Consider the following 24,647-nt stretch of genomic DNA (forward strand, 5'->3'; position numbering starts at 1 on the left):
AGTCTTAAGAGTTATTAAAAAAAGAGTTATAAAAATACCTGTCCAACAATGGAAAGTTATGCTATTAGAGTTGTTCAACACTCAAATAACTTTGAAACAGAATGATATTACATGTTTTTTTTAGTCGATAAATCTATATTATTTCAGTGGCCTTGATGGATCAACCTTTTATTTTCAGGATTTGAGAAAATAAAAAGCTGTTAAAATCCCCACCACCACTGTGAATGAGATTTTGTTATATTGAAAGCTGTCAAGAATCTGTGAAAAACATTTTTCCAAATAATCTAACCGGCCTATTCACTAGGTTCCCGGTGTGCATAGTAAAATCTTCGACAGAGAATACAAAATTTGCACCTTCTTCAACAACTTCCCTACTTTTTTTGTATAATAAGTGTACATTGAAGGGGATATTACTACCCTCATTATTCAGAGACACAGTGTAAGTACTAGGAAAAGTAGATGTCGGTTCACATTGGGTTTGAATTCCTGAATATTGCAATCACTAGGAAAGACAGAGTGTAAGCCATTCCATATTCGCGTAGTACGGCAAAAAAACGAATATATGTATTTGACAGTAAGGCTTAAGTAGGGCTCGAGGATGGTGACAAACATACCGATAATTTTGAGATGTTCTGTCTCATTGATGCGAGTGCCATCCATGGATAATGACAAGGGGGATATATCTCCTCTTTAACGATACAAGATTGGGTTTTTGAAGCATTGAATTCCACGCTTTTTTATTTCACATTGAACAATGCTCTTTAGGTCGGAATTTAATGAGATTATCATATTTTTTGTTGCAGTTGTACTATCATCACCGAAACAATATATTTGATTAGAAGTTGAAGACAAGAGGTCATTAATACAAATGAAAAAGAGTGTTGTAGGTAAAACAGAGCCTTGAGGCACACCAGGATTTGTTTTGTGGTTAGTTTTGAGGCTTGAATCCATCCAATTTGTATGAAACGATCCAAAAGGTAATTACTAATCCAATGAAAGAGGGATTCCTGAAAAGCGATTTTCGATAACAGAGCCTGATGCAAAACCCTACCAAATGCTTTTAAAATATCAAGTGCAATAATCTTAATTTCTCCAAAGCGATGTAATCTGATCTAAACATTATTAAATATACTTGTTGATGGCTGGAACTTACAATTAATGAAAATGGTTGTCAGTTTAAAGTCAAAGAATTCTTTATTTCTGTAATTAACTTAAACATTTGGCGAAATATCGTTGAACTATATCAAAAGGCTGTAGGATTGATACCGGAACTAATTTACGAAATGATTAAAAGCAAAGGTGGAAGTAACAACTACCAAGCTTAACAGAAACTTGTTTTATTTCAATCCAATAACAATTTTTATTTTTGCACCAATTTAGTTAAAATTATTTAGTTAGTTAAAAAATATTCAATGGTTGCTTTTTAATAATTCTTTTCAAATTGTTTTCTTAACATCTTAAGGAAATAGTTTTTATCGACAGATGTAACAATATCTCTCAATATTTGGAAGAAATGTAAAAAGTAATTTCAAAAATTGTGCATATTCACTTAAAGCGGAGTGTAAATACGTGTCTATTATATCAAAACTGAAAATATAGAAAAGTGTAACATTTTTGTTACACTTTTAAAACATTGTGGCAACGCTAAATGTGGGTATAACGTTGTTTGCTGTTGCTGTGGTATTACGCTACCACTTATGGACTTGTACGTTGGACCATAAAGTGTTTTTGTTGTTGTTTTTTAACGTTGTAACAGAAAGTATTGGCGGGAATAGTGTGATCTTCAAAACAAATAAGAACGAAAAAATAAAACAGCCGATCATTTGTTCATCGTCATCGTTCATCGGTTTAAATTTCTTTTCCGCACTACGCTACGGCAGCACTAGCAGTGGCCAGCGCCAGCCGTTTCAAACCGTGCGAGAGCTAATTCAGTCTCATTCTTCGTCGCACACACGAAAGTAGTTGTTCGAAAAGCGGTCGTTTCGTCGGCGGTTCGCACACCGCACTTAAAAAACGAGTCATTCCATTGACCAGAGATCAGTCTCTATAGCCTAGATTTCCGTTTAGTTCTAGACTAGACAGTTTCTATTTTTTTCATTTGGGGGTTTTTAACCTAAAAGTACGAAGTACCTTTTATTTTCATATGAGCAATGCGTAAATAACCATCATCACAAAGTGCAATAAATTCAAAATCAAAAAAGTGATATTGTTTTCAATATTGTGCATAATAAATGCTCTAATTTCTTCCATCGAGTGTTTTTAAAAAATCATTATCTTTGAGTGTTGCAGGTGCAAGCTTCTTGAGGTGTGATCCAGTTTTTCTTTTCTTTTTGTTCCTTCAAGAAAACAAAGTGAGTCCCAATTTTTCTACACACACGTGTTTATTTAAAAATTATGTTTGATATTTTAGAATTTCACAATTTTTGAGAATCATGTTTTTAAAAATAATATAAAAAAATACTATTTCATTCATGTGCTGCTGGGGAGATAATTCTGTGTATTCTTGAACTGTAGACGACTTGACTTCATTTTTTCTTATGCGAAAATTCTATTTTTAAACTGGCGGAACATCGTTTTGTGTTGTTTTTTTGTGTTTAAAGAATATTAACCCAAAAGAGTGCATTATCCGGCCTCCACCTTCGTTTGTTTTTATTTATTGTTTTATGATAATTCTCCCTTCTTGGAGCTTGTGTCGTTTAAAATATTAAAATTAATTCGTTTTCCTTGTTTCCAGTTTGAGTTCCAGTCCAGTTTAATAAATAAGTAATTATTCTTGTATCGTTTTCGTTTCTTGGAAAAAAACTGCAGACATTCTTTTATAAAAATTCCTATAGATAGTCACAACCGATACGAAGCAAAAGGTTCTTATACACTCGACTTGTTTCTACCTACCTACATTTTTCAAAGATGGACTCTTGTACCTCTATTGTTTGTTTGCTGTTGACTTGACTTGACTATATTATTAATTGCAGTTGTTGGTTCAAGATAGAAAAAGAAATACTACTTACGTACACCGAAGTGACTACACCTAATCTAGTGTTTAAAACATTTATTTTAAACAAAATATCTGATGATATTTATTAAATTATAGGAAATTTTACTTCAGCGAATTTTGGACCTACGTGACCGTGTGTAAAATTATATTTTAACATGTAATATTTTTGTTGTTGTGTTTCAAAATAGAATTTTGTAAAATTTACTATCGCAATAATATCTTTCTTTTGTCCTCTGAGTAGAATTATATTCGAAAATGTGTGTTTACTAATAACCTTGGGGTTTTTGGAAGGAAAAACTATGAATTTCACCACAATTTCTTATCGAAATTCTTTTTTTTTGTTTTGTGTATAAAATAAATAATAATAAGGAAATGTTAAGTTAATGTGTGAGGCTGATGGTTTTGTTTGAGATTTCGAATAAAAGTATTTTAAACATGAAAATATCGTTGCAGGTTTATATTTTAATCAAAACGGCCTACGTCTTTAAATCTACTATTTTCGACAAAAGAAATTAAAATGTATTCATTTTATCTCAAGGCAATTGATTTTTCAATTAGACTTTCAAAAAACAAAAACACCAACATTGGCTTCAAACTAAGTTCATCTTTTTTTCATAATAAACGGGCACTCAAGGGGTTATTAATACCCTTAACATGTTTGACGTTTAAACACAGTGCGAGCTTTAGGAAAATAGGGAAGGATTAAAGAGGAGATACCGATGCACATTGGTCTTAAAGTTTTGAATATCAGAATGATAGGGAAAAACAAAGCTGGGTAAAGCATTCCACATTCTCGATGTGCGGTTAAAAAAAGAATCTCTATACTTAACAGTACGTCCGAAATTGAGCTCAAGGTTAAACTGATGTGCATTCCTAGAGAAGTACGAGTATTACGTCTGAATTGTTTGAGGAGGGGAATGCAACTGGCTAATTCCACAGAACACTGTTAGTAAAAATATCGGTAGAACAACAAAAGGCATGAAACATTGCGGCGGTGTTCAAGTGACGTAATTGTTTCGGTTAGAGCGTCGGAGACAAAACGGAGCCCTGGGGCACACCAGCGTTTATTTTGTGAATATCAAATTTAAACCCGTCCAACACTACTTGAATTGAACGGTCCAAAAGGTAATTTCTAACCCAACGAAGAAGGGATTCATCAATACCAAAAGCACTCATTTTCTGTAATAGAGCTTGGTGCTAAACTCTAACAAATGCTTTTGAAATATCAAGTGCAATAATCTTACATTCTCCAAAACGATGTAAAGATTTGTTCCACTGTTCGGTGAGATAAACCATGAGCCACCATCACCAGTGGACATATTGCTACGAAAGCCATACTGCCGGTCATTAAGAAGCTTCCGTTCTTCAAAATATTTCTTAAGCTGATAATTAATCAGCGTTTCCATGACCTTGGAAAGAAGGGACGTGAGTGCTTTTGGACGATAGTTAGATGGGGAGAATGATTCTCCTTTTTTAGGGACAGGCTGTACGAATGCTGTTTTCCATCCGCTTGGAAAGAGACCTGTAGAGTAGGAAAGATGGAAAAGCTTACGCAGTGGTTTTGCCAGCGTTGAAGAACACCTCTTCAGAACAGTATAGGAATACTATCCGGGCCAGCGGATTTGTGTATGTCAATGTTTCTCAGTACTTGCAATTGCACGAGTGTGAAAAAAGATTCGTCCCATAGAATCGTTTACGCTCTCAAGAACAGGAGGACTCATGACATTCTCCGGTAGCTCAAGCAAATTAGCTTTATCGATGGAGCTCACAAAGGGAGTGTCATGGTGGACAAGCGTTGGAAGCTAGGATGACGCGGTGTTTCGTACGTTTTTTACAAATGACCAGAAATGTTTACTACCTTTGGGACGTTGTAGTATTTTTTGCCTTAATTTCTGGTTATGCAAAAATTTGGTTCGTCGAATGTGGCCGTTACAAGTCTATCTAGCTTGTTTGAACTTAGTCCTGTTCTCTTCAGTGGGGTTGGCTTTATAAATCCGGAAACTTACATCTCTGATCCTAATTACCCCTTTACAGCTCGAATCAAACCATGAGTTATCTTTAAGTTTGATAAATTTTACCATATTCGGGATAAAATTTATCATTGCACAAAGAATTAAATTTGTAACCATATCTGCGCTGCAATCTACATCACTATCTAGGAAGTATATTGACCAGTTAAAGTTCCTGAAGAATTCATTGAGGCCGTCCCAGTTGGCTTTCTCATATTGCCAAACGGTTCTCGTAGGAGTTTTTTTCTTTAACTGAGTTTTTACAAATGAGAAATTTGGTCTGATGTGCCTAGAGGCGGTAATACACTGTGTATTTATTGGGATCAGAAGTAAGAAACAAGTCTAGGGTGTTGACGGATTGACCTGCAACGTCAAGGATTCTCGTTGGCTTATCGACAAGCTGAGTTAATTGATTTAACTCAGCAAAAACCTCAACATACCTTCCTTCCGGTGTTGACTGGTCAGAATAACGAAGCCAAGAAGAATTGTGTACATTGAAATCGTTCGCAAATAGAAAATATTGTTTTAAAAAATCCAACAGCCAGTTTTTTGTTCATTAAAATTAAAATCTATAAAAAATAGTACCAAAAATTGGTATTCGCTTCTCGGTATCTCGTGAATAAATGAAGTTGTTGACTTCAAAATGATTTCATTCTGTGCTTATTTATGTTGTTAACGTTGTTTTAAGAAAAATCCAATGTGAATTTGTTTATATAAGAAGTACACACTTTCAAGAAATGCTACTAAAATTGATAAAAATTGCTTTTCGACTAAAAATATCGTTAACAAAAAAAGATTTTGAAATCAAAATATTTCATCATATCCCAAATATTGTTGTTAATTTTTAGAAAAACTTAGGCATTCCAGCTTTTTTTCACATTTATAAAAAGAAATAAAAAACATTAAATCGATATGGAAACTGGAGAACATTTTTTTTCCAAAATATAAAAATGCAATTAAGTGTTTTAAGACTTTTTTGGATTTTTAAGTTATAAATAATGTCCAAAGTCAGTTGCACTACAAAAATCTAGAAAGATAAATAAACACATTTTGTTTTCTTAAAAAGTGGTTATAAAAACAACATCATGCTGGTGTTCAAAATAAGTTTGTTAAAGTTGTTGGGAATTAATGGCGACTTGACAGCATTGAATACAAGGGCGGATCAAGACTTTTAATCAGGGCGGGGTCACACACTTAAGTGAGTTTTTACTCACCGCTTACAAATATTTTGTAAAGGAGGCTAACAAAATTTAAATAGCATAATGTGTATGTATGTTAACCTTATATTTACACATTTCAATTGCTAAACAACTTTAGTAATCACATTATTTTAGAACACTGTTGTCCAGCAAGGTATAGTCCAACTATTCAATTTGAATGGTTCCCTACATATGAAAGCATTCCAAGATTCCAACATTTTTCAAAATATGAAATATTTAAGTGTTAACACACAAATGTTTATAGGGTATTTGGTTAATATCGCGCATAAATGTTAGAAATTGTTTTGAAACGTATCCTTTTTCCAAAAATAATATATACTTTTCTTGTTTCCGTTTCTATTAATGCGAAGAACGCTACAAAAATTCAAAAATCCATAAAATGAGAATGAGATATATGGAAATTTCGGTTTTTTTTGACGTAGTTTTTCAACTCAAATTTCGGGAGTCTCTTATTACTATCGTTATGAATCAGCTTACTCGTATTTTGATCTTAAAGGCGTCAACAAAACATAAAAAGTGTCAAGAGATAAATGTTTGGTTCTTGAATTGAAGGAAATAGGTGCATTTAGGTACATAATTTCTCTAAAAAATTAAATTAAAACAAGTAGCACTCACAAATTACACGTTTCAGAATCTCTTTTTACTTTAAATCTTATTTTTATATCAATAGATGTAAAACGTTTACTATGTTTTTCACTCAGCGAATCGGGGTACCCACTTTTTCAACTTCTCTACCGTCGTAATGTCATGTTTGAATAAAAGCTCTAGTTCGACATTTTTTTACTAATGCAAAACTTGCTATATAGTTTCTATATGCCACAAGTGAAAATCACTTCAATTTTCACTATTTATGTGTGTCAAAAAAAAATTTAATAATAAAATTGAACGCTAGTTTTCTGAATTTAAAGGCAACTTAATATAAGTCTGATGATCTCTTATTAAATGTTTCTTCTAACAATTACTAACAAATTTTTAGTTGAAATCTTTTCTTCTACAACTTAACTATATAAGCTTTATGTCTCATATGACACCCCCTGGATCGTCTATTGGTCAAAAGTTGATGAATTTGTGCTGTGTTTTTGGATTAGGGCTGGATATCCGATTCATATAATGTTATTGGTCCAGTCTTCAGTTAAAAGTAGTACTTTAAGCAACTAAGTTTAAGGAAGTAAAATACAAATGTTGTTTTCGTATAAAAAATAATTCAAAATAGGGGTCATATCCAACGCAATACGATTAGTTTTGAATTGAAGAGAATTCCTACGAAAAAACGAAGAACTTCATGACCCCTACGACCCTCCTTTGAATCCGCCATTGGTTGAATATTTATTTTGAATACACAGTTGCCAGTTGGTTGCCTACCTATTTGACCGTGACTTTTAAGTCAATAGAAATAATTACGTGGTATCAAAAGTTGCAGAGAAAAAAAGGCCCTTAATATATAAAACTCAGTTTAATTAATGTTTTAGACGAAACGTTTGTATTCATTTTTCAAAAATAAAAACTTGACAAATCTGAACTTTAATGGACAGTTATGTTATTTGAAAAAAGTTGTGCCTTTTGGAGCTCATGTAATTCTTTTAAGAAATTGTACACTACTTTTTCATACAGGTGTTAGATTAATTAATTATTGTTTATAATGTAAAACATTGAGGCTTAGTACCAAAATATATAATAATAACTTTTAATTTGTTGATGTTAAAAAAAAAGTATTCGCTATAAAAACAATTAGAGGAAAAAAATTTAACCATCTTTGAAACAAATTATGTCTTTTAAACTTGAATAAATTTCAAAAACGTTAATGGCTGAAACACAAACACGCTTCTGCTTCGCCTGACGTTTACGAGTTCAAGCACACGAATTCAATGCATGCTTCGACCTCAAGTTTTATTTGACAATCGTAAGAAAATAACGTAATGTTACATTTCTGTTATTTCATCCTTTCAAAGAGCAAATATGTTGTTTGTTGACATTTTTTTACACCTGTTAAGCTGTCAGAGAAAGCAAATGTTCAAATAATTGAACTAGAGCTTCCGTTTGGAGTCGCATTACGTTCTTTTCCTTAGAATTGTCAAACGAACCGTGAGGACGAAACTCCATTGTGATAGCAAGCATGATAGAAGGCGAAGCCGAAGCTGAAGCGTGTTTGTGATTCAGCCATTAGTTCAAATATCACACGCACACAGGAAGTGTTGAGCGTTGTTAGTAATTAAATGTGTTTTTTGGTATTCCATATATAGTACAGTGAGAAAATGCCAACAAAACGATCTGCAGCAGCCAGATTTTTGTATTTCAAAATTGGTACAACTGAAAGAAGATCTGTCAGAATAATAATAAACAAACATACAAATAGGAGAAAGTTTTGTGAAAATTAAATTTTAAAATAAATTTTAGCAAAAAAATTAACTAAAACTAATAAAATGGACAAATTTCAAGAAAAAATTGTAAAATAACATATGGAAATTGAGATTCTATAAAAAAAAGTTAATTTTCTTCAAGGAGGGGATTTGTTCGTAGACTTCTACATTAACATGCGGTGTTGAAGCGAGCTTGAAGCCCGTCTCAATTCTTTATATAGCTCAATCGAGTTGAAAATTTGTGTACAAAAACATAGTTTTATTTTAATCAAATAAAAAAAAATAAAATATTCTTATGTACCTCACTTGAACTTTATAAGAAACATCGAAACACCATTTGCATTTTGGAAAGTGCTGTTAAACTTAATCATTTTTTGATCTTCTTGTGCGGTGGAAACACCATGATATATTTAATCTAAACTGAGATATACTTTTGGTGTAAACATAGCAAAACATAAATATCTTTTCTATTGTTATCTCTTGCAAAATAAGCCCGGTTAGTCCATTTTCCCAAACAAAAATTAATAATATCAATTGATTTTTTCCCCTAATGGAAAACACATGATTCCAAATGCACAACTACTCAACGAACACAGCCATCGAGATCGTTTCATTTATCACCGCTAGTCTCAATTTTATACGTACATAGTTTTAAAAATTTCACAAATTTATAAGACATATATATGACTATCGTATTTATTTTGTTTGATACAATACTTTATCTTTATTCATAAATAAAAAAACTAGATAACTTCGGACCCTGGCCTCTGAATACGTACATACATATGCTTGTTGTTCCAGAATGATTTCATTTCTCTTCAACCATGCCCAACGTTTTCATAGATGATACCTACTATACATTCTTACAAGGCAGGTTGTTAAGTCATACTTCTCATAATAATTATTTAGCGATAAGAATATTTTAATAGACATGTTTCGTTTGAGTTCAACTAAAATGAAAATCTATTTTATTTATCTAAATTACAAAGTGTATTTTTTGCTAAGATCGCAATTAAAAGTTGATACAAAATATTTGTAGGAATGTTGGTTCATATACATATCGTTTATTTTCGAATTTTTATTAGTTATTTTTATTGAAAAATAAAATAAATGTGTTCTTTTTATTTTTTACCTTTATGTTTAGCTAGATAAAATTATTTTAAAGAGTTTAACACAAACATCAGTGGGTGTTTAAAATTAGTTTACAATTTTAAATACCTGTCTAAACAATATACCTCGATTGATTGTCTATTTAGGTACATATATTTTGAAAACCATTTCTACTTCGTAATGAAATACAAGATAAAAATTCAACCTACTAATCGTACTCTATTTATTTCGTTTGAAAAATATTTGGAGAACTTCTTGTAATAGTTTAAAATCTTATCTTATCTTTAACATAAAATGTTTCGTAGCTTTCTTCATTATTTATAGATAGAACAATGTTTTTTTTTCATTTTTTAATTAAGGTTGCTTTTGTAAGTCATACGAACCTTAGTTAACTGACCTAATTTATAAAAATAAAATAAGAAATAAACCGAAAGTAGTATGACAAATTTAACTTTTATATAAATTTATCTAAAAGCGTCCTTGCACTTGAATTATTGTGAATGCGACGCAATATTTTAATGTATAAGTGTTATGAAGGTCTATTTTATTTTTGTAATTTAATAACCCTTTTTTTTAACTCCAGTATAAAGTTTAACTCAGACAAATTAACTATAGAAATTTTGTTTCTTTAAAATCCCGCGTGCGTCAAAGATTAAGTAACAAATAAAAACAAGGCCACGACTTAGAATTTAGAATTACATTTCTTCCTCATTCATAGAAAAATAAATTAAAATTTGTTTACCAGTTCATTATATTAAGAAGAAAATAAATTGCATACAAAATGAATGAATTTTATAAGTTAATTATGCATACAGTGATAAAAATGGGAGAAAACAGGAATTAAAAATTTAAATTGTTTATACATATCTTTAGTTAAATACAATAAGTCTAATCGTTTATTAAGGCTCTATTCAAAATTTAATTAATAATTGTTTCAAAAACATATTCGACACGGTATATACATGTATGTAATCTTTTATATCACTAGAACACAACTGCAATGTTTTATGTTTTTCACAAGCATAAAATGCCAGAAATTCCATTAATGTCAATTAATAATGAAGAGATTTGTCTTAAGCAACACATCAAGAATGTGGGTATTTAAAACTTTAAGATGAGTGTGCAAAACTATCACCTCGCAAATTCTTCTATATTTTCATAGCCCACTGTATTTAAACTTTATACACATTTAGAGTGTGCGTGAAATATACATATAAAAAAACTTTTTTAATAATAATTTTTTAACATTATTTTAGATTATTGTCAGAAAATAACGACAATTTGACGGTCAACTCAAAGTTATAAGAACTACTTATTTTGTATCAACGGATGATTTTTTATCGATATTTCCTAGGGGTCCAATTTAACGTCCGTCAGTTGCTTTTTATCGTTTATCAGTTAAGTTAATTAAATTAATTTATATCAATTGCTACTTCTGTAGCAACAATAATAAAAAAAATAGACTATTATTTTGTGCTTTTGTTATGCTACCAATCACCAATAAATCTTTCTGATAAAATCAAGTGAAGACATTTTAACAAAATAAAATTCAAATCTAGTAAGAACCAACAAATCGTAGTTTAAATTATTTTATTTTGTAGCATTGAAGTCAAGTTAGTAAGATTATTTTTTTTTAATTTTAAGTAAAGAGCTAAAATAATTTAGCTGATTATATTTGTATGCATGTATGTATATATAAAAACTAGAACCTTTACTTTAATGTTTAGGTACAGTTGAACTTAGCAACTGAATCTAACAAGTTACTAGAAAATAAAAAAAAAACAAGTACAGGATCTTCAAATATAAAGCTCCGATAAACAATTATTTTTACTTGAGACATAAAGGAACCAATTTCATCTTATAAAAGAAATGGTTTTCAGTAAATGTTGTAATTTTGAGAAAAATTGAATTGACAGTATTTTTACAAATATTAAAAACCTAAGCGATTTCATACGCCAAATTAACAAAACTAAATTTAAAAAAATGCCCAACTCTTTACATGAATTTATGTTATTTTAACTTGGAAATTCCAAACAAACGAAATGTTAAATACAACAATTAAATAAAAAAACAGTTAAAATAATTATCAGCTCGGTGGAGTACTTCCACCTCTTGACAGTGTTTTAGAAGCTGTTGTGTATTTTTCTTTAATTATAGATCTGTAAGAACCACACTTCTTGTTCAGCCCAGTAGGGTAGAGTTACCTCAACAACTGAATCTTGATCAAAACTTTTTATAAACTACCACACTTCCTCGCTCATCTCTGCTCTCCTACAAAACTTAAAAAAAAAAAACATTACATCTTTTCAAAGATCAAACATATTTAATCCAAACTAATTTCATCTTAAAAAAAAAAAATATTGTTTTAAAGATTCAGTAAAATTTTTATAAAAATGCAACAATCAGGTTTTCCATAAAAAGTATTGCATTCGTAAAAATCTTAAACTCGAGATTTTAACCAAACATGACATTAGAATGGTAGAGAAGCCGAAAAATGAGAGTCCCCCGATTCCGACCGACTGTTTGTCTGTCACGCCCTTACATCACAAACCATTGGGTCCATTCAGTTCAAACTTGGAAATTGAAGGTTTAAGCTGATTTGTGTTATGAGTTTATTTTTTTTAAGAAATCAAAAATTTAAATTTCCTCAAAAAAGAGTCCATAGATTTTTATTAAATTTTCTTAATAATATTTGAACAGTTATTTCGTTTTTAAGTTTTCTAAAGAACTAATGAACGAATTTCAATAGTTACTGTGTTAATAATGACGAAAAATGTCGTTTCTTTGCAATTAAAAAAACAATAGATTTATATTTTTCAAAATTCGATTTTTCGAAAGTGGGTCATAATTTTTTTAAGAAAGCCTGAAATATAAAAAGTATAATAAAAGCTAAATAACTGCACACAAAAAATATTTGTAAACTACATTTAAAATATAACTCATGTAATTAGTAAATTTATGAATATAAGCATTATTTGAAAACAGAGTCTTTGGATCCAGGAACAAATTCCTTCGACCGAATCGTATCTATGTTTTAAAATGTTTTTGCAGACTTTGTTTTATTTAGATAAAATGACATTTTGTGAATTATGCATTGAACTAAAAGTTACAAAACACTTTATTTTAAAATCAATGAAAGAAGAAAGTTCGCCATTACCAATGGAACAATAATATAAAAAACTGATTGTGGAGCATTGGCGTTGCCATTATCTCTCACGTCCCATCACCTAAACAAATATGAAAGTGTCAAGCCATAAGATCTGGAACACCTTTAGTGAGTTTTAAATATTTCAATACGAAATTATTCATTTCATTTTCATTAATAGCTTACTTGTCAAATGTCAAAATATGACTTCTTTAAAAGTTACAACTGTCTTAAAGTCTCTTTTTGGAAAGCACTTTAAAAAGTAGATACCCACAATATTTGTTTTTAGAAGTGATTATAACAATAAGTTATTATCAATTGTTAAAGTTAATAAAAATTGAAATTCACCCTTTTTAAACTTGATTTCTCATTAAATTTAGCAATTTTTCTTGTTATTTACAATGGCCTGTGAAAATCTAAGTTTAGAAAGTTTTTTTTTCAATTGACTAGCTACGAGTAAATGGTAAACTTGTTTTTGTATTTAACAAATTATGAGACACTCTTAATCGAAGCTTTAAGCTAGAACTAATGGCGAATGTCCATTCAAATATTATAAATCAACATAGTCGTGTGCAAGGTATAAAAGAGGTAAAAAGTAATTAAGACAATACATTTTCAATTTGAACATGATCGTATCCAAAAAAAAATTTAAGATTTTGTAGAAAAGAAGACGAAACTCTAAGACTTCTTATATGAGAAGGGGTGTTAACTAAACTCGTATTCATTCGTATTCACTCGTAAATTATGTCGTCCATTTTTTTGTTGTTGAAAGATCCACTTCTCATAAAAAATACCTTTAAAACTTTATGGTACTACAGATGTCGTAGAGGAAGAACTTTTAAATTCTGAAACAAAATGAACTTATTATGAGAGCGATTTTTATTTCAAATATTTCGTGCAACATATTTTTGAAGAAAAGATCTTATTTTGATAAGAACACCCCTTTACAAGTTATTCCATACTGAATTTTAGAATGAACAATACCATAGTAAATCATAACAAGTATATTTCGTGAGCAATACAAACCAAGAGCATTAAACTGTCTAGAACAATATATGTATCAAGTAATTTTTATTAAAGTCCCAAGGTATTTATAGGTACTCAATCTGAAAGCATCGAGGTGAACAGGGCTCATTAGAAAAAAAAACCATTAGTATTGTTTACACTGAATTTTTTGAAACCAGATGAATGATAAAAGATATCGCAATCAGTTTAAATAGGTGACTCTGATATTATAAAATACATTATTTTTGTTTTAAGACTTAATACCATTTTATAAGCTGCGTTTTAATATGTCCAAATCATAGTTAAGCAGGGATTAACAACCATAAGAAAAGTCCTTATCATCTGCGAATGCCGTAAATCTTCCTTTGACATACTGCTTAAAAAAAGAATTGATGAAAATCAAGAAAAGCAAGGGTCCCAAAACTGAACCTTGCGGAAGGCCTATATTTATTTTGTTAAATTGCGCTAGGAAAAATAGGTCCTAGCTGCTTTTTTATTAGATGGATACAAATCTAACGAATTATTGATGACTCCACTCATTTCTGCATCAAGTAATTTTTTCAACAGGATACTATGGTCTACTAAGTCAAAAGCCTTAGTTCAATCAATGAAAATTCCAGCTGTACATAAATAAATTATTATTCAAATGTTTATAAATTTCACAACTTTTTTTTTTTTATAAATATCAACTATCGATTGGTACTTGACACTAATAATTAATTTGAATATCTATATTGTTTTTCTTTTATTGGTTTGTTGCCTTCAGAAATTGTTTAAAAACTACGTAAGTGATATCATTGAATTGAAGAAGTACACATCTTTCTTAAATAAACCAAATAAAGTATCAAAGACGGTGGTGTTAATGTTACACTATTTAAGGGCGATTCTTTTTTAAAGTATCAGACATTTTAAATGATAAAATGTCAAATTCACTTCAAAAGAGCCAATATGGTAACACCGTCTAATATTGAGCTTTCTTTTTTTAATGTAGATATGTAAATATTTATATAATAAATCATAACTTTGTAATCACAAACATTGCAGTACCTGTACATAACTATAATAACGATATTTATTATTACCACTTTTCTAAATGCATTGCATATGTCTGTACCTAACGTCAACGTGTAAATTCTTCGCTGATTAATTTGTATTTACTTTCGAAAGAGTTGTCACACTCATCTCGTGTGTCGCCTGACAATCTGTGCGCGTTATAGATTAAAGTCTGTATGAAAATAAATTTAGTAAATAAAATTAATTGAGAGAATAAATATTTTAATATCAAATCATTATTATTATAATTATCACGTAAAACAAATTATCACTTAGGTATAAGTATATAAAGCAATAACAAGTAGGAAAAACTTTATGAGAGAGACTTTAAACGGTAGTTTTATTTGTATGATAATATTTGTTGGTGATGTCTTAAAATACAAAACAAAAATTACTTGACATTAAAGACATAAAAATAGCTTTAAATTAATTCCACTTTATATATTTATTGAATTATGACTTAATTATGGTGTAAACACTGTAAACCAATATTTTGGAAGACAATAACTAACTTTTAAACTTAAACCGTCAAATATTTAAAACTATGTTAAAATAGGTAATATTCGTGGGTCAACCTTCATTATTTTGAGAATTTTAGATAAAATTATGTTATTTATATGTAGGATGATTTTTTAACTGCATAAGAAGTTTGGATGTTAATTGCCTATGTTTTGAAAGGTGAAAAGGTTCTTATAGCTTATTAATTTTCGAAACAAAATTTTAACTCGATTTTGAGCAATCGAATTTTGAAAAAAAAAAAACGAAATTGAAAGAAAAAAATAAATTAGGTGGCGCAACAGTCTGTTGAGAACTAGTACCTAGTGACTATCATTCCTTGGACCTACAGTTTTAAACCGAATCCGTACGGCTGATTCAAAAAAGCACTTTTCATGACAAGAATTACTTTTGGAGGATTTGTGAATTCCTTTTAGGAGGCAGTACTTGTGAAAAAACTTTAGATGGCACAGACAGGACCCAAGACCTCTGGCACGACAGCCCAACGCATTTTTTTTAAATTCTTTTTTTTATTTATTTTTTTATTATTTATTTCTTAAAACTATCTTAAGGCTAGACAAAAATTTTTAAAACTTGTACTAACTTACTAGACCCATACGGACACTCTAAGTTAAACAATAAAACTTAATGCCTTTCGGCCCTAAGATCAGTTCAACGCAATATCCATCAATCCAATGCTTAAGGGGGTATTCTGGTCTAGAAATAAAAAAAAAAATCGATTTTTTTTTCATATTTTTATAGTTTAACTATTTAAGAATATGTCTTCGAGAGGATTTTCCCAAATTCAAATTATTTTCGGAGAAATAAGTATTTTTCTGAGCAGCCATCCAAATCGGTTGGGCTGCAACTAATAGAACAAAAGACATAATGGGGTACTTTAAACGCGTTTTTCTCAGAACTGTCTTTTTGAATCTGATACCCACGATTTCTCAGGTTCTGCCGAACCGATTTACTTGAAATTTTAAGAGAGTCTTCTTTAGGGACTTGTCTACGTTTGGAACTACGGCCATCCCCAAATTTTCATTTTTACTATTTTTAACAAATCGAAGAATGTTCAAAAGAGTGTTATTTTTTTTTTTTTTAGGCATTCGCCATTTTGTAAAAAAAAATGTTTGTAACTTTTCCGTAGCTCCAGACATTGCGGCATTATTGTAGATTAATAATCTTTTTTAGTTTTTGATTTCAGATTTCTAGGAGAGTTAAAATCGTTGGTATGGTCAAGCACCAAATTTTTGAGACGCACCACTCCATCAGCTGATAACTAACGGAATTTTGATTTTTGTTTTACTTTTTTATTTTTTTTGTATGCTTATAATGTGAATAAATAATGTATAAAAAAATTGATGGTAAAATTGTTGCTTGCTTTTTTCTACAGCACTTCAAAAATTACCTAGAATTCTTGTCTCTAGACCAGAATACCCCCTTAAAAGAATCCAAGTTATTAAAAAAATGTATACAAAATGTAATACAAATCTATCGTTTTTTTTTTGAAAAAATTCAAATTTTCGATTACTTTCTTTATAGTCTTAAAAAACTACATAAATAAAGACCAAAAGTTAATTAGCTCAAAACCTTTATTTCCCATCGACTCAATAGTTTGGGCTGTAGGGGCGTGAACAAACAGACAGACGGGCCGAATTGAGGGACACACTGTTTTATACTGTTGGTAGAGAATACCATCGTAATGTCATGTTTGATTAAAATTCCGACATTTTGTACGGATGCAATAATTCCCATATATGTACAAAACCTAAATGTGTAGTTCCTATACGTCTCAAACAAAAATGAATATTTTTCGATGTTTAGTGCTGAAGCTCATTAAAAGTTAAATTCTCTGGTGGCATCATCGGCCCTAATCTCTTTTTAAACGAGGAAGTAGCTGCCGTTACGGTTAATGGCGATCCACGATGACCAAACCTTAATCAGCTTTACATCGACGACATTTTGTTCCTAAAAGACTGGTTTAACTTGTCATACAGCTTGTTCCATCAATTTATTGCAAAACCAATTTGGTGACAGCTTTATTTCCAGAATAAGTCGCCATATTAAGTGGGCTTTCTTTCATGTGACTTAGGGCTTCTCGTTTGCTTCTAATGGGCTTATATTAAATCGTTGGTTTATAACGTCGAACCAGAAACTCTTGAAGCATTGACAGCCACTATTGATGCCTTACGGCCAGATTTATTGAAGAAAAGAGGCTGGGATGAGACCCACTCAGAAAGCATACCATTCGTGCCTGTCTGTTGATTTGTCTAAAAGTTCAACAAAATATAAATTACAACATTATGTGTGAGATGACAAAAAAACTGAAGTCAAATTTGTTTTCCTAAAACTTGAGTCGAAAAACATGTCCTATAATTTTTTTTTGATATTGTACTTGGTTTTCGTATTTTGTTAACAAAGTTGGTGATTGAATTTTTTCTAAAAAATCAATTAAATGTAAGCATTAATATGTCACACTTAAAATAGACAAAAATAAGTTTGATTTAAAAATATATTTCTTGTTCCCGAGATATTTTAGTCAAACGCCAAATTTTACCATTTTAGTAGCATTTTAAAAAAAAAATTGATTTTTTGATTTGATTTTTTCAAAATAATTTTGAAGTCATTACATTCATTTATTCATCAGATATCGAGAATCGAACATTAATTTCTACCACTCCTAATTATGCTATCCACCAAGAGTCAGGCTTACCTCAAATTTTCTTGAAAAACTTAAAGGCTAACGCCGATTTTATGATCAGAGTTATGAAGCGATCTGACCAAGACTTGCAAAAAAGACTCCTTAAAATTTATTTTAGTTGTGGATATAGTCCGGTCAAAAATTGGTATGATCTTGCTGTAGCACATAACCTTTCAATATCATTGCCAGTGGACAATGTGGAAGCAATAAAAAATGCACTATATGAATGTATCTCTGTTATAGATCAATCGAAGTATAGGCTTTGTGTTGCGAGAGGGACTGCATCAACATCCAGGAATATATACAGACAACTTAATCTGAAACTTGGTGAAAGAAACTATTTTAGAGAAGAGTTTACAGTTTCTGAAATGAGCTTGATCTTCAAGATAAGAACGGAAATGCTCGATTTCAATTATAGACCACATAGAACAGACTTAAACCCTGTGTGCTCCCTTTTTTTCCCAAGAGGAATGTGTCAGTGTACTAAACGGAGATCGTGGCTGGAAGCCTCTTATACGCTATGTCTCACATTCACGAAAATATCGAAACGAGTGTTTGAGTTTGTTCTGAGTTGTAACAAGATGTTAAAGTGATTGTATCTTCTCCTTTTTTTTCGTTTTTAATCAAATTAAAAGTCCATAAAATTGAAAAATTAAATTAAAAAAAAAACTTGAGAAATATGCAGTTCTTTTCCTCTTTTTTGTTTTTTTTTATCACTTACAAACCATTATCTGTTTTAGCTAAACTAAAAGCCCATTACCAATATTTTTCATTTTTTCCTTAATTTTTTTGTTTTGACTAAACTAAAAGTCACATTTTTTATTAAACATATAAATACCTGTTATTGCTTTTTTATACTATATATACGAGTATATGAAAATATACTTTAATGGTGAACATTATTCCATATGGTTCAATGATTTCATTTTTTCTTTGTTTTTGACTAAACTAAAAGTCACATTATGAAAATAATAATTTGAAAAAAAAAAATGTTTTCTTTAATATTTATATTTACATACATTTTCTTTTTTTGTTAACTATAAAACTTATTTTGTTAAATATTCTCTCTTTTTACTCAAATTGTACTTTTTTTTGTTTGTTTATTTAATTAGTTTTTTTTTCCCGGCAAACGGCTTATAAAGCCATGCTTTGTATATCTTTTATTATGAAATATTGTACTTATACGAAAATTGAAAAAATAAAGAACTTATCTATCTATCTATTAATTTCTACCAATTTTGTGTGTTCCTTTTTTCTTAGATTTTAATGTTTATGAAAAAATCTGCCTGTTGGGCTTTTAAAATTAATTTACTGAGTATTACAAACATTCTGAATTTAATTTGGAACAAGTATATCTTTTTTTTTCAAGTTATTTCGAAAATCAATTTTTACCAACTTTTAGCAATGTTTTTTTTTTAGGTTTTATTTCTTATAAGACAATTGTCAATTCAATTTTCTATAAAATTTTACCAGACGTCAAAAATGTTATTCTTCGTTGCATTGCAATTATTTTGGTGATAAAATCATTTTTGGTTGCATTTTTCTGTGATATTATCTATATAACAAAATTTGTAGTCGGGTCAAGAAAAATTATTCCGAGAATGTAGAAGAAGTGATATTACTCTTAAAATCATTCTAGGGACCTTGTAATCTCGAGAAATGTCAACATTTTCACTTTGACAAATCAGACGATTACAGTAACTTCTTATGGGAAGTTAACTAGTGAAACATTTGACTGATCGAATTGAGTTTATTGGTCTAAACAAATCACAAAAATTGCGCTTAAAAATTAATGCTATGAAATTATTTACAAAATTAGAATAATACAAAATTCATTCCAACTATATTTCTGTCTTAAATTACTATTTCTATCAAGCCCTTAAAAAATACCCGCTATTTACCTAAGGTTCTTACATTGACATTTGGTAATTCATTTGGGGATGCGTTCAGTTTAAAAGTTTGAAGTAGTCTAATAGAAGTCCCGTAGAAGTCAAAAACAAACTAGGCAACACCGATCTTATAAGATATTATGATTTCTTTACAAATCTGCTCATGCTCAAGTTCGATAAAATTTTGTGCAGAAACTCTTTTCAATTAAAACAAAAGGTATTAAACGTTCTATTTTCTCAAACTGCAATAAACCGGAAAATATAAAACACATTTTGAACTATGCCAAATGTCATTGACGTACGTACTCAATGTTCAATATAAATACAAATAAGTTTGTAGAAACGACACAGAAATAAGCTTCACTTCTCGCCATTTATATACAAAATGTTTTATTTTCTTTCTTTTTTAATGAAAACAAAAGCGTGTGTAAATATATAAATATAAATTGATAATAAACTCACAAGCAAAATGGGAATTTTGTGTCTGTTTCGATTATTATCATTACCATTATCACTTTTCTGCCCCTAGTGATAGGCATTTCAATTATCTGTCAATAAAAAGTTTTTATGTTTGTTGTTAATTTGATGTAATTTTTTGCTTACACTATGAAACAAAAATAAAAAGGTAAATAATAAATAGATGATTGATGTATTTATCTTAAGCGTAAATTCGTTTTACACTTAATTTTGTAATTTTTTTTTTAGTGGGATTTTTAGAATTATTTTAATTCATTAAGCACTTACACGTTTTCAAATGTTGTCAGTTGATCATCGTCTTTTTGTTCTTTTAGACAATCACCTTGTGATCAAATTTTTGTCAAAAAAATACTGATTAGCATTGTGTTATGATATTAAATAATTATTTTATAAGAGAGGCTTAAATGCCAGTTCGTGATAGACATATTATTAGTTTCTGGATGTGTCATATTTGTCTTACATTATTCTTCTTAACGCAAGCGAAGATAAAGGTTGACATACGCGAATTATTGTCAAAAATCATCAAGATAAGACAAACAAAAACTCACATCATCGGATTTCCTTTAAAGATAAGAAATTTTTATAAGATATTTATTTTATTTAATCAAAAACGAAGACAGCTGTTTCGCACATCAGCATCGTGTTTATTTTTATTATTTCAAAAAGAGTTTCAGTTCGAAATTTGAATTGGTAAGAACCAGCTGGGGGCAGAAACATATTCCGTAAACCTTAATCGGTAGTTAAATTAAGTGAGTGTGATATTTTTACAATATTTAGATACATAATTGAAAGGGGCTTGTCTATCTATTACCACGTATCAAGTTTATTGCGTTTTATTTATTTTTGTTTTTATTTGTTCTTTGTGCATGATAGTGAATAATTCGAATAAAAAAAAAAGAAAAAACTGTGAAGCTTCAGAAAGTGTTATGAAAATGATTTTTATTTAAATCGTGATCATTCAAGGCCAACGATAAAAAATTTGCAAGAATTTGCTGAAACGTGGACTTGAAAGTGGGTTAAGGCGAAATACTGTAAATGGATCATAATACTGTATTCAAGATACTGTAAATAGGTTGAAAAGAAGTGCAAATGGTTATTCTTTTTCAATCTATTTACAGCACTTTAGGGTAGAATATTTTTGAACAGACATTCTTGTGTAGTAATAATTTGTCATATTTTTGTGCACGACGGGATCACACGAACTTGTTTCAATATCCAAAGACTCTTTACAAATAGAACTTATGTTTTTAAAAGCTAAAAAGAAGTTGGGATGCGACCCACACTTATAGCTTCCCATCCCGTCTGTCGATTTGTCTTGCTTAAAAGTTTGGAGGTTTTCGTGTTGGGTTACAAAAGTTGACAGTTGAATTCTTCTTAAAAATTTTAAAATTACCAACAATATTTTTCATCTAAAGAAATGATTTAGTTTTAAAATCTAGTTTTGTTAAATAGATTCCAGTCGTTTGGGTTTTAAGGGCAATGACAAACAGACAGACGGGAGGAATTTGGAGACCCACTTTTTTTTGGATTTCTCATGTTTGCTTAAATTTTCGAGTTGGTTTTTTTTTACAAATGTAAAACTTGCCATAAAGTTCCTATAAGTCGCACGTAAAAAAGAGTTTTAAGGTGAGGTACAGTGTTTTGTTTGATAATTAGTATTTAAATGTTAGTGTTCCGGAATTCAATATTTAAATAATACAGAGACAAAGAGACAATTTCTATCGTCAGTAACCAATATTTATTTCTAAATTCATCTTATTAATGCTATTCGCATTGATCGTAAATCATTTGCTTATAAATAGTGATTTAATTCGATGTTGACACTATTTTTGTGATACGTTTGGTTAACCAAGAGTGAATATTTTATTTTTGTTATATTAATTTCACTTCAAGGGCTTAAGTTTGAGTAATGTGTGTATAAGAAAAGACAGAAGTTGAGATATTTAATGGTCACTTTTTTTTTAATACTTTTTTTTAATACAATTTTGTAAAAGAGTTCTCTATAGTTTTCATCATTCTTCTTTAAATATTTAAATCTTTTGTGGAAAGCTTGCTTACCATTAAAACAATTTTACCAGATTTCTTATGAACCTTTTTAAACTTATTATCAATTATTTACAAACTTATAACTAGAATAAGCAAACATATGCGACTATTCTTAGGCATTTTATTTGGAGTAAATAGTTTTATAATATTTGACAGCGATAGTGTTTTTTGCCTGTATAACTTCCTGATTGATTTCGAACTGCTCAAAGTTGATTCTTAGTCTTACAGATGAAAGCTTTGTGGTTGATGTGGTTTTCGTATTTGTTTACAATAGTTTTAACTTATTTTTAATCTGTTTTTACCAATATATATCAGTCTGTCATGATCGTAAATAACCTTATAACTTTAATGTTTTCTATTTAAAGCATTAAATTCAAATATTCCAGAAAAAGCCATGTATGTACTTTTTAAAAGGACGCAATGTAGAAATAATATTTGTACACAATATTTTTTTTGGAAATAAATTTGATTGTTAATACTTTCATTCATGTGTCAAATATTCAGAGTGTTAATAAATTTTAAAATAAAAATTGAAAGAAAATAATCAAACAACGTAATTGCATGGTTGTAATGCGATTGCGTATTTTACAACAGATCTTTTCAGTTGTAATAAATCAGATAACGCTTTAATATTTATTGAACTTTTCTCAACAATATGCATACCTATATTTACAGTCGACTTCCTCTAAGTCGAAATTTCACGAGATGTCATAATTATTATTTTTTGTATTAAATAAAACAAAGATAGCAATCAACTAATCAATAAACAAAAGATTTTCTAATTCATAATTATCTCAACAAAATTATTTAAACAAAATAGTAATGTTTAATTGATACATCATATTGGCCAGTTTAAAAAATTGCTCTATTTCAAAAAAGCTGTTTTAAACCCCATCTGGTACATATTCTGTCAGCTCAATTCCTGTTTGTAATATTCTTTATCACTCGTTAGCATCATTAGCAATAACGTCATAGACCTCAACATAATCTCTCCAAATAATATTGTCAGTTTCAGTTAGTCCGTTCCAGATTCTCTCGATTTCATTGGGCCTTCGGCTTCAAATATCAGTTCATCAAATATTATCTTCATCATTCGAAGTCTCGTCCTTGAACACTGACTTTATTAAAACAATTTTCAATTGTCAAACAAAGAACATATTGTAACCACGCCTTTAAAACCTGGTATACACTTTTTTGGGTTCCCAAGCACTTAAAACCTTGATTAGTATTCGGCGGTTTTATAATGATCTTTGAAATTTTGTATAATGCTTATGTCCATTGGTGTAATTATTAAGACCAAGTTGAGGAGAGGGAGGGTTAAATACTTAAGTTTAATAAACTTTAATTTATCCTTGGCTTTTGGGTGGGCAAGACCTGTATTCGATGAAGAACAATAGAGCTTAAGTTTTTCTGAGCCTTTGCTGTGCTTGCCATCAAAACATATTTTCCCTTTCAAAACCAAGGTACGTGTCGTCAAACGTTAAAAATGTCGTCCGGTTTAAATCAAATTTTAAAATCTGTTGTTTGCAATCATTGCCATTTGATTTATTATTATCAACAGAAGCACTTTTACCAAACAAAACTTTGCTAAGAATATTATTATTATAAGGAAAACCTGAGATATCTGCAAATTCCAGCGCATTCTTTCTTAAGATTGTGCCGCTTTGTCAACACTTTCTATTTGCAAACGTTATTCTTGCCCAGTTTCTAGTTTTTCTCCTTCTGCCCATATAAAAGAAAGAGTACTCTTGGGAACGCTAAAGCCTTTAGCTGTTCTCTTTTTCTTTTCAATTAAACGAATCTTTGTGACAAGATTTGATGTATACAATTTTCTTCTATCCATAATTTATCTGAAAGTTGACATTGAATTGTTAAAAAATAAGAATTTCCCACATATGAAAAAAAACAGCTTTTCCTACCAAACTAATACTGAAGTTCTTTTAAAGTTAACTTTTGTAAAATTAAAATTTTATAATTTCTGTGAAATAAACTTAGAGAGATTTAAAATAGTCCAAGAATCTAAATAATTTGTTCGAGTCAGAGGGAATTTCGACTAAGAAGATTGTTTTTGAGGGGAATGCAAAAGTATGGCGAAAAAATTCGAGTTACAGAGAAATTCGATTTAGAGGGAGTTGAGTGTAT

The 24,647-nt window shown here is 29.8% G+C and overlaps 1 protein-coding gene across 1 annotated transcript in view; it reads left to right on the forward strand.

Annotated features, from left to right (window-relative positions):
- The first annotated feature begins 1,897 nt into the window (after window positions 1-1,897).
- Window positions 1,898-24,647, forward strand: part of LOC129953989 (protein I'm not dead yet) — a 57,059-nt gene continuing 34,309 nt past the window's right edge. Inside the window, exon 1 of the mRNA XM_056067565.1 lies at window positions 1,898-2,351. The gene's annotated coding sequence lies outside the window, so the exon portion shown is untranslated. The remainder of the gene's footprint in view (window positions 2,352-24,647) is intronic.

This window comes from Eupeodes corollae, chromosome 1 (assembly GCF_945859685.1).
Source record: "Eupeodes corollae chromosome 1, idEupCoro1.1, whole genome shotgun sequence".
Taxonomy (NCBI): Eukaryota; Metazoa; Arthropoda; class Insecta; order Diptera; family Syrphidae; genus Eupeodes; species Eupeodes corollae.